Here is an 11,542-nt window from a genome sequence, read left to right as displayed (position 1 = left end):
AATGAAATTCATTACAGGTCCTAATTACGCTATTTCAGCGAATACACACATTCAAGTCTTTATCATACGTGAAATCATTTAAGATCGGTGAATGCAAATGGATTCCCGTAACTCATATCAATAAAGATTATACATGAATTCTTAGAATACCCAATTCCAACACAAACAAGACGACAAATTCAAGAAATTCGTCTCCTTATATAAAGGTAATACATAAATTCTTAGAATACCCTATTCCTATACAAACAAGACGAAAAATTCAAATAATTCACAATTCGTCAACTTATATAAAGGTTATTGTGCGAATTCATATATATAACTATATATATATATATATATATATATATATATATATATATATATATATATATATATATATATATATATATATATATATATATATATATACACGCAACAGTTATACTCATATCAAGAGAATTGATTTACGAATTTAAGCAAACTAAATTCATGCACATATTATCAAATAATTCAAGCAAAACATTATATTGGTATAAACGAATTTCAGGAAATTTTGACGTACATACCTGTGCTTTCAACGTTTTTCTCTACTTCCGCCAAAATTGTGACAGTTGAACTTTCAGACCTATAGTCCCTTGGACAAGTGTTTAACGAGAGAGAATATCTTTCAAATTCCTCTAGGAGTCCACGTACGTTTACTCTTGCAGCAAAACTTGGACTAATTAGATTGTTTCGATGTGGCGGTATTTAAAACTAGGAAATTTAGTGTAGGAAACACGCCCCTTATTTAGCATAACCAATCAGGATGAGATATATTTACCACCTTTTATTCTAGGCGCCAAATCTGGTGTCAATTTGACCTTCTACGTTGCGACTAACGGTTCATGGAAATTTTCAATTTTTGAAAGTTCCGTTATGAAATCGAAGTTTAACCGTGTCCTTAATAGTCTGGCTGATATATAAACAAAAGTGTAATTAGCCTCACTGCCGTCCCCGACCAGACATTTAGAAATTCTTGCAGTATAGCGATTTAACAAGTCCTGTCTCCATAATCTAATTAATTGTTCTCTGGTCTTAAACTAATGTGTTCTTCATAGATCGAAATAAATTTGGCCCCTCACAAACGGCAATTCCAATTCAATTTAGATTATATCAGTAGAATTTAACAGGTGTGTCTAATTCGGATTTATTTCATCATCATAACGAGAGGTGAAAAGAGCGGAATGTCCACGATTAATTGCATCACCTACCTCCCTTTTTGCCCTAAATCAACGTCTCCTAGTTCATCGTTCCTAAGCTATATGCTTTGCCCCTTCATGGACTTCCTGGTCCTTTTATTCTGACCTCGTCCTTTTTTTTCCCCCCGTACTTCTGTCTCCAGATTGTCTCGCCTTTCTCTCAGAAAGCTGTTCCTCATTGCTGTTCTCTTTCAGAACTTGTGCGTCCTAGCACTAAACATGTCTTTCTTTTTACAAGCCGACCACCTGGTCCCTTCCTTGTTTCACGAGGAAAGCACTAATCTCTTTATGCTTCCCACGGAGTCGAGACTAAGTTTCCTCTTCTGGGAAATTTTAAGACTAAAGAATTTCGACTAAGGTCGTCACTGTAAAGTCTGATTGCTCTAAAGTGTACGCCTTAATTTATTCTGCCCAATCGTGGGCAGCGGTCCCTAATTTTTCCCAAATAAATAATTCCTTTCATCAGGTTTAGACAGCTCGGAATCTGTGAACATACAGTGCGTGACAATTTCCCTTTGAAAAAACGATAAGTGGACATAGGTTCCTACCAAGCGGTTAGGGTTGGTAGCTCAAATGTTTACTTTCTATGGAAGGTGTTAAGATACCCCGGTCAATTTCACTGAGTCGGAATGCTATCCCTTTTAAGTTTACACTGACATGAGGGGCGGGTAGACAAAGAAAGGTTGAAGTGACACACAAAGACTTTTCTGGTTAAATGCGATAATATTTTAATGCTCAATGCATTCAACTTTAAGGTTCTCTGTAATTCAAAATTCGACACTTCACATAGGCCCCTCTCTAAGAGTAAAATCAGAGATTTTGCTCTTTGAATTTTGAAGCTGTAGTTCCAGTTATTGTTTACATGTCCTGAAGTGACCCATTCACCGCAGAATCAATTAATCTACTCAGACAATCTGCTCCTACATTGGCGCTTCCCTTAATGTAACGCAATTGAACTTGATATTGCTGGAGAAATAATGACCATCTCATTAAACGTCCATTTGTCAGTTTAGCTTGGGCCAAATGAGCAAGTGGTTGGTGGTCAGTTTCCAGAATAAACTTTCGCCCATACAGATAGTGATGGAATTTAGAGATTCCAAAGATAATCGCTAGGCATTCCATGTTCCTGCAGTAAAACTGCACCAAGACCCCTGTCAGAAGCGTCGGTACATAAAACAAAGTCCTTTGTCACGTCCGGTAGTCTCACCAATGCATATGACGTCAACCTATCCTTCAACGTCTGAAATGCTCTCTCACACAAGCGTCTGTCCAAATAACCTTCGTCGGAGCCTTCTTCCGTGTCTTTTCTCACAACAGAACTAATTACACTCATTGGATCCCACCCGGAATTGAACCAACATAAATTATTAGAAAGTATGTTTCTCAACTGATTTTATCCACGCTACGCAAGTTCAGAAGACAACGACAAATCTATTTATGCCTTATATTTTTCTCCACCTGGCCTGGCCTTCATTCATTTTTATTCTTGCATCCTTCTTGTTTTACTTTTTATTCCTCAACCTCAGACAACTGTCCAAGTGCATTTTATGAATTACAATTGTTTTTTTTTTTCAAAACATGCAATTTATGGTTTGAACCAAAATTTTTAATTTTTTAAAATAGGTACGTAAGAAAGGAAAACTCTGTCCTAATTTTACATATCAATATGTCGTCTGCATTCTTGATCCCTCTCATGAACAGTGCGAAAGGCTTCTCTCCCAGTTTACTAACGTAACACGACAATTTTGTGGCAGTCAACTTTCATTTAACAGCAAGGACTGGCACAATCAAAGGGTCTCTCATTTCGTTAAGTGTCGAGTAGACAGGGCAGTCACCACAAGATTCTCTGCGCCTGTTGTGCGAAAAGTTTTTCAGGCAAAATGCTCAGTAAGGATATGTTTTTGTTGTTGTTGTAGGGTTTAACGCCATTTTTCAGCACACGATAGGCTATACATGGCGGCCAGTATTAATGGTGGAGGAAGAACCCGGAAAAACCCCAGAAGGAACCACCGACCCACGAGAAGCTTCAGTAAGGATATCATCAATAACACGCAAGAAAAGAGAAACACAGTCATTGTCACGCAAGAATAAATATATATGAGAGAGAGAGAGAGAGAGAGAGAGAGAGAGAGAGAGAATCAAGCAAGATTAAGTAGAAGGGGGCCAAAGATAAAGGTCAAATTCCAAGCGTTGACCCTTGTGACTACTACTGTTTATTTTATGTTAAAATTGTACAATGAAATTAATGAACATTACTGGAGGCAGCCTGTGTTGACCCTCTTATACATTCTCACGATCTTACAGCTTCTGAAGTGTCAATTAAATGAACAATGAACAAGCTCGAACTCAGCACAAATGTTTATTGTATAAAAAAATCTATTACAAGACAGTGTGAAGCAAAATAATACATCAACGAAAACATTTACCTGTTTGTATTATTGATCTACATTTTAAAGACAAGAAAGCTCCTGACATTATGAAATAAAAATATGTTGTCAAGCTGTCATTTATTAATAGTACATAGAAGTGATAGTCTTGTGAGGTACACACCACAGGAATCATTCGGGGCACCATGCACTTTCTAACTTTAACTTTAAACAGTAAATTATGAATATGCCAGTTTGCAGCCCGGTTACGGCGCAGTTGGTGAGGGTGGGGAATTCAATCGTTTTTCTTAGTTATTCTGAGAAACGGCAGGGATAAAAAAAAGGGAATGATTTCGCTGGTGAATATCTCTCTGGCTTACTAATATCAGCATAAGCTTTCTGTGCTGAGTGTTTGTGGAGATGTGGAGATGGATGTGTGTGAGATCCCCCCACACACACCTATATGACCTCGACGTCAATGACATGTAGGTTGCGAGATTTGTATTGTCATGTGACTTGGAATGCAAATGGCCAGATCCTGGTCAAATTTCAGGAACGACGTACGTTCGTCTCGTCTGTCAGCGGATTAAAGACATGACGAATTCTATGCTCACGAATTTTGAGAAAATAAATCATATCCCTATCAATTTCATGCAGGTATATCTCGATGAAAGGTAGTTCACGTGTGCTGGGTCGGCTAGTAAGACGCTACCCCATGCCGACAGCAAATGGTGTCGGCGAATTCCAACTTTTCGATAGGGAATGGACTCTGACCCTACCCTCCAACATACATGTCCAGATATCAAAGATGAGGTGACAAGGGTCAGAGGAAACTTGGATTACTGTTTATGGAGTAGGTTTGATGTATGTCGTCTGGGTTTATGACTTTTAGAGCTATCATAACCATTGATGTTGATGGTATCCTTTCTCTTGGTGTGTTTGACATATCCAATTCTTGGGTACCTTCTTTGTAAGAACATTAGGGGCCCCGAGTGGTCTAAAGCGCTCTCCGTTAAGGATCACTGCCATCTCATCTCTGTCTGCGTGGGTTCGAGTCTCGAATTCGGCCAATGTGGGTATGTGAGAAAGCTTGCCAGTAGCTTCTCGAGGGTCGGTGGTTCTTTCAGGGGATTTCCCGGTCTCTTCCTCCACCATTAATACTGGCCGCCATGTATAGCCCTATCGTGTGCTGAAAAATGGCGTTAAACCCTAAAACAACAACAACAATTGTAAGAACATTCGAGGAATGATCCATCGTCGGTTTCTATCCTCTTTATCTTGAAGAATTTTCCCAGCGTTTTTATTTTCTTGTGGGCAACCGCCATATTTTCTTGCTTTCTTGTTTGCGTCTTGTGAGTAAGGTTCACTCCTTGTGATTTCTATTCTATTTCCAAGTTTGTATTGCATTTTGTTGTGGTTGTTGTTGTAGTTGTAGTAGGGTTTAACGCCATTTTTCAGCACACGATAGGCTATACATGGCGGCCAGTATTAACGGTGGAGGAAGAACCCGGAAAAACCCCAGAAAGAACCACCGACCCACGAGAAGCTACTGGCAAGCTTTCTCACATACCCACATTGGCTGAATCCGAGACTCGAACCCACGCAGACAGAGGTGAGATGGCAGTGATCCGTAACGGAGAGCGCTTTAGACCACTCGGCCACTCGGGGCCCCTCATTTGGTTGTGAATGATATATTTTCACGTATACAGTTCCACGATTCTATTCAATCTTGTCGAAGTTAACACCCATTTCACGTTTCCATTCCTGTGGACTTACGCGCAGTTTGTTTAGTTCGTGCCATGACAGACCTTTCTTCTCAAGAATGAGTGTTAGAATGGCGGGTTTGTAATCAAAAATTTGTTTTACAAGAAAAATGCTCAGTAAGGATACTTATGATGTATATGCTATGAAAATAAATATGTTCTTGTTCAGATGGTTTCCTATAAATCTACAGAGTCCGTATCAATACAAAAGCAATGATAATAGAGACATATCTGTATAATGTGCCAGCAATTCTGGGTCTGTGCATTTTGTTAGGAGTAATCAGTACAACGAACAACATAGACCCCGCAAGTGTCTTAGGCGACGGCAGATAAGGATCTTTGTTGTTCGCAGTTTGCCTCGATTTATAAGCGAGTATATACGGTATACACACAGAGTTAAAAGAGCACAAGAATAAACGGACCAGAGAGAAAACGGAAATACCTTTAAATTCCAACAATAAATCTGATTTATGAATGGGAGAACGAGAATATGCCAGGAATGACGCTGCCCGCACCGCACCCTACCCAAGTCATTGTCCAGTTTTCCGTCATTATTTAAGTGCAAGTAGTACTAGCAAAGGGAAATGAATGGACCTTGTTAGGAATGAGCCTCTTCAGCTCGACTCATACGTACACTCCTGTGAGCTCAGAGTCCGTAATTGAACAACAATTATAAGATGGGTACTTTAGAAAAGTACCTGTAGAGGAGGCTAGAGAAGTGACATGTAGCAAAGTTGCAACTGAGGCTAATATGCATGAAATGTGTGAAAAAGAAGGAAATTAATTTGTTTGTTGAATAAAATTTTCGCTGCATTGTTTGTTTTAAATGGTATATTTGAAAACAATATTTTGTATATGAAGTGACAGCGCTGTTTGGCATAATACAGAAAATCATAAATTTGATAGCACATACGAGCAAGTTTTATAATCGCATAAAAAGAGCTGTGATAGAAGCAGAAGAAAAATGTAATTACAGAAAGGATATATAACTGTTATCTAGACTGCCATGTAAGTGTATATTTCATAAGGACACTGATGAAATAATGCTGAATAGAAAAACTTACCATCTGTCTATAAGCATACAAAATAATAAAAAGGCGAAGATGAAAATTAAGCAAGTCTGTTAAGCATGAAAACTATAATTGAAGAGTATGGCAGCAGATTTCACAATTTTGGTATATTTCAATCCTAAACGAGTTAAAGTCGTTAAATGTTTAAAAATAACGGTTCATCAACTAAATTAATAGACCCATATGTTCGCACTGTTCTTACGTTAATGAAAATACTTGCTTCAGCAGAAAGTAATAACAAAGAATGAGTTCAAATGTTTTATGATACTATCTGTGCAACATCTAATGTTATTTATTTAAAAAGGGGCCCCTGGTGGCCGAGTGGTTAAGGCGCGCATTTACAGCTCACCCACACATGCGCCTTTGCGTAAGTTCAGTCTTGCCTCGACCAACGTGGGTTTGTGAGAAAGCTTGCTAAAAGCCATGAGTCAGTGGTTCTACCCGGGTTCATCCTCCACCAGATATACTGGCCGCCATGTCTAGTCTTTGACGTGCTGAGAAACAGCGTTAGCCCCCCCCCCCCAAAAAAAACAAGCCAAACCAAAGCAAGCTAAATATTCACTTGATATTTTGTAAAAAGAAATATGTTAAACAAGCCCGTCTGCATGACTATAAATGCATGAACACAGATTTTAGTTTATCGATCCATCTTATAAGTCCGATGTATCCACACACTTTAATGGCGGTTTCCAGATTTATCAAAACTGTTCATTTCATGTAATTAATTGATATTGGTAATCGAAAATGAAAGGTCTGTTAAAAAATATTGGATTCACCGTTTGTATACTAGCTATCCATTTGGTTTAAATTCTACGATTATATATCAAATCGTTTTACAAATTTATTGTATTTGGTCACTTCAATAGGTGTAGGTAAAAAACTCATTCTCATTAACAGGCTTGGTCGGGCTGAACACGCTGTGAAGCAGGGATCTCAAACTCAAACCACCCTGAGAGCCGCATTAGGGTATTATTTCAAGTCAGTGTTTTGGATTGACCGAAATGTTAGGAATTTTTAAAAAATAAACCATATCATTCGTAACTTCTCCCCAAAACTTGTTATCGAAGAAGCCAAATTTATCCGAATGGGAACTATCGACACACATTCTATGTATGTTTCATAAGACTGACCTCCAAGTCGGGAATGCGCTTGGTCTCTGTTTTGTCTACTCCCGCCACAGATGTGGTGTGTGCTCTCAACCAGAGAACGAACTTCTTGACTGTTCTCAATAAGGTTATTGGCGTTAGGGCGAGAAGAACCACACGAGCATTGTCCTAGGGGTCAAGAACCTTCTTCTCGTGTCTCGCTCTGATTAGTTAGCCAGTTACGTGATTCGAACATGAACATGAACACTCCTTCGCAAAGTGTACATACAACATTATTGGTAGCGGCCGAAGTGTATATCACGTTTAGTGGAAACTGACGCTTTTTTAAAAAAAAACATTTGGTCCAGGCATGTCGTCAGTATGCTCCAAATTTGTTATGGTAATTTATTGGAATATTTGTGAAAGATAATAAACTTTGATGATTTATTGTCTCTACAAATAAAATGACTGCATATTGTTATGCATATTTAATTTGTATTATATGTTGGTTTTTCTTAACGATGATATGTTATGTACATCTGTGTTTTGTATTTGTCCTTGTCCGAAATGAAATTGCTGGTATACCTGACCAGTGACATTTAATTTGTAGAGAACATAATACACAGGTAATATTTCTCTAGGATCATATATTAAGTATTCAGATCATTGTTAATGGAGGTAAGCATGATTATTTGAATCTGTGTCTAGGACGTCAGTTTTCCACTTGGAAATTCCTAATCTTGTTGACAACTTTTAACTTTTATGAAAGAAGACTGACCTACATCCAGGCCCCATTGTTGTGTTATAGCTTTTAATATCAACGTTGTTTACTTTAAATATTACTCGTCCTTGCCTTAACATATGAAGTAAAACAGTCTTATTGTTGTGCTCTTTTTTCAATTTGGGTGGAGTTATTTATCAAAATTAGTATAAATTGGAATTACAAAATGCTTAATAATATTCTTGGACAGAAACATTATTTTCAAATATAGTGAATTCAGATAAGAGCATTTTGGATTATATTAATGTGATGAATCAAAAGAATGATAGTACATCGCCACACTCCAGGTCATTGACACATTAGCACATTCGAGACTATATGCACATCAACACATTCAAGATATCGGAATTTAGTTTTGAATATCACTGGAATTCATTTGGAACTTCATACATATGGACTTGTGGTAGAACTTTTACGACTTTTTGAGATTTAATCCACAATACTGTAAGTTATTTTAAAGTTTTCACTTTGTATTATAGGGAAACAAAGTATTTGTTGAATATTACAAAACTTGCTTGTTTGGGTACTTAGTTTAAGACCATACAGTCATAACAATATATATTTCTCTCTTTCAAAATCGGTTAACTGATGAATATTGGAATATTCAGGTTATTTTTTTTTGTACTGCTCTTTTAACAACTTTGTCAGCTATACCTCTAGCTCCTGTAATTGCTACACATCTTCGAATGATCATAAGGAGCTGTAGAATGGTATACTTGTCATATATCATCCATTTTAAAGCGACTATCGTACACCCTGATAAAGGAATAGTAGAGATTTAACCAACAAAGGATGTGTGATTGTTTTCCCACTGATTGTTAGAAATAGTGGAAGGTATACATTGAAGATTTTACACGACTATACCTTTCAAAATATGCACGAAAGGAGTGGAATAATTTATGAAGTTGGCAAGAAAAAGATTAAAATTATTCGACGAGGTCAATCACTTTCATTTAGAATGAGCACCAATACAAATTTTTATTTATCGCCGATCGAACTATCCTGATTTAACTTGACCAATCCGCAGAATAATGTAATGAAAATACTTGAACAAACATTCGGATGTTTTTGTCATGAAGCCTTCCGTTGCGTGACGTAATAACGTCATTAGGAGTTAGTAATACTCTGATATGTCAAAATTATGATCTGTATATATTAATGCAAATAACGGAGTAGTCGCATGGTGAATAAGGAATTTTACATCAGTACTCGCTTCAAATGAAATATATACAACTTCTCTAATAACTCTTGCGAGTCTTGGCGGGCAAATATTGAAATTATTCGATGAGTTTGATGAATTTCAAATGAAATGAACACAAATAAAAAATAATATTCACCCAATGACAAAGAATGCGAGTTTCTTTAAACAAATCGCAAAATACTGTCGTGAAATGTCTTTGACAATGCAGTTTGATGCCTCAGTACTTATTAGCTTCTTTGTATAGTGTGTCGGTACTGCTTGTTACGTCTTAAAGTGTGATTACACGTGTGATATAACTGAAAATTATAAGTATAAAGTAGTGATAATCATGTGATACAATAAAACATTAACTTCCGATGGAGCGAGGAATTTACATGTTATTGTCCTCAAGCATTTTGAGCGAAAGAAAGAAATTGGAGACTACATGCAGCTTCCCAGTAGCGCGTTTGCTTCAGTTATCTATATTGTTGCGTGTTATAGCGTTATACCTCCCTCGGCTGTCCAGATATAGACTTCAGACTTAGAGATATGAGTAGGGTTGAATGTTCCATAATGTCCACGCCTTTCTTGGGATTTTTGGGTACGTAAGCTTGACAATTTGCAATATTTGTCCTATTGGAAGTATTCCTGGAACTTAAAATTTATTTTCGTGTAAGAAATTATTCCAGATATACATGCGAACACCGCAACTTATCCGTTTAGGAATCCTTCATAATCATCTTGTACTCGAACAATGTTACAAAAAAAAAAACAAAATGTCGCTGGCCACCGTCTGTATTACGTATCTGCACAGTGCATTTTGATACATTTCCATTAGATTATCAGAGGATAAGACTGGTTTAATGATGGATTAACTCAGATACGAATCTACCTTTGTCTTAACATCTACAATCACGATAAATATTTGTCATTCGGAATAATTATTTGAAGAAAAAAAATCATTATTATACCGAGACTAGAACACGGCTCAAACTTCCATTTTTGTAACTCTTGAGTTCAATGCATAGAAAATAATCGAGCAATTACCCTTCCCTTGCCGTAGGGATAATTGTGAACATCACCAATATTCCATTAAAAATATTGAACGAACACATATTCTATATTTGAAATATGATTCATTAAGAAAATGTTCTAGAAAGATCCCGTCAAAAAGAATAATGAAGTGGTCTGGTCGCAAAGATATTCCTTGATTTTTTTTTTGTATATTTCTCTTCACAAACGCAAATATTTTTTGTGGGTGTGTGGCGCGGATGTTGTGTATGTGTGTCTGTGGAATATGTGCACGTGTAGCTGAAGATATTCGAATGCTGAATCCGTACGTAAGTCAGATATGAATAATGTGTGAGAGTGTTTACATGAGAGAAATGAGAAGAATGGGATAAGTACGTTCAATAATCTATTGTTCCAGTAATATACATGTCTTAACCAAATATGGCCCATCTTTGGGTGACCTATTTCGGATATTCGCCCAAAATGTTTTTGAGTGTAGTCACGTTCACAACTGTAGAATTAATCTAGGAACATACAACATGGTGCATCAACACTCGGTATATTCCACCATCTTGAACAAAGTTCATTAAGTTACAAATACTAAACCCGGAAAAAACAGTGTTCTAGAGTCTTGCTCCAAGGAGTGACTGTGCGGAGGGTGGGTGGGTGTGGACTTGAAGGGCGCAATTTTCCCTCCGGGCGCCAGTTGAAGAGGGATCGTCTGTGTTTTTTGAAGCTGAATTTAGAATAGTATTTCACATTCACTTTAGTGGAAAGTGGCAATTCTTCCCAAAACGTATATTGAGGAGGGAATGTATGTTTGTGTGTTGTGTGTGATTTGGATTTTTAACGTTGCTTGAACAATTTTTCAGTCATATCGCTACGATGTCTGCAGTGTGGCAGTTTATAGTGATGTCTAGCACTGAGGCATCATGCCGCAGACATGTAGCATGATGTTCCCCCCCCCCCCAGTCACATTGTCATGACACCAGGCCGACCAGTCCTAACACTAACCTCTTAACGCTGAGCACCAAGCGAGGCAGCTGTTAGTAACATTTGCATATGTCTT

The sequence above is a fragment of the Sinohyriopsis cumingii genome, chromosome 8, assembly GCF_028554795.1.
Source record: "Sinohyriopsis cumingii isolate HCF-2022 chromosome 8, ASM2855479v2, whole genome shotgun sequence".
Lineage (NCBI taxonomy): Eukaryota > Metazoa > Mollusca > Bivalvia > Unionida > Unionidae > Sinohyriopsis > Sinohyriopsis cumingii.
This window is presented reverse-complemented; position numbering follows the sequence as displayed.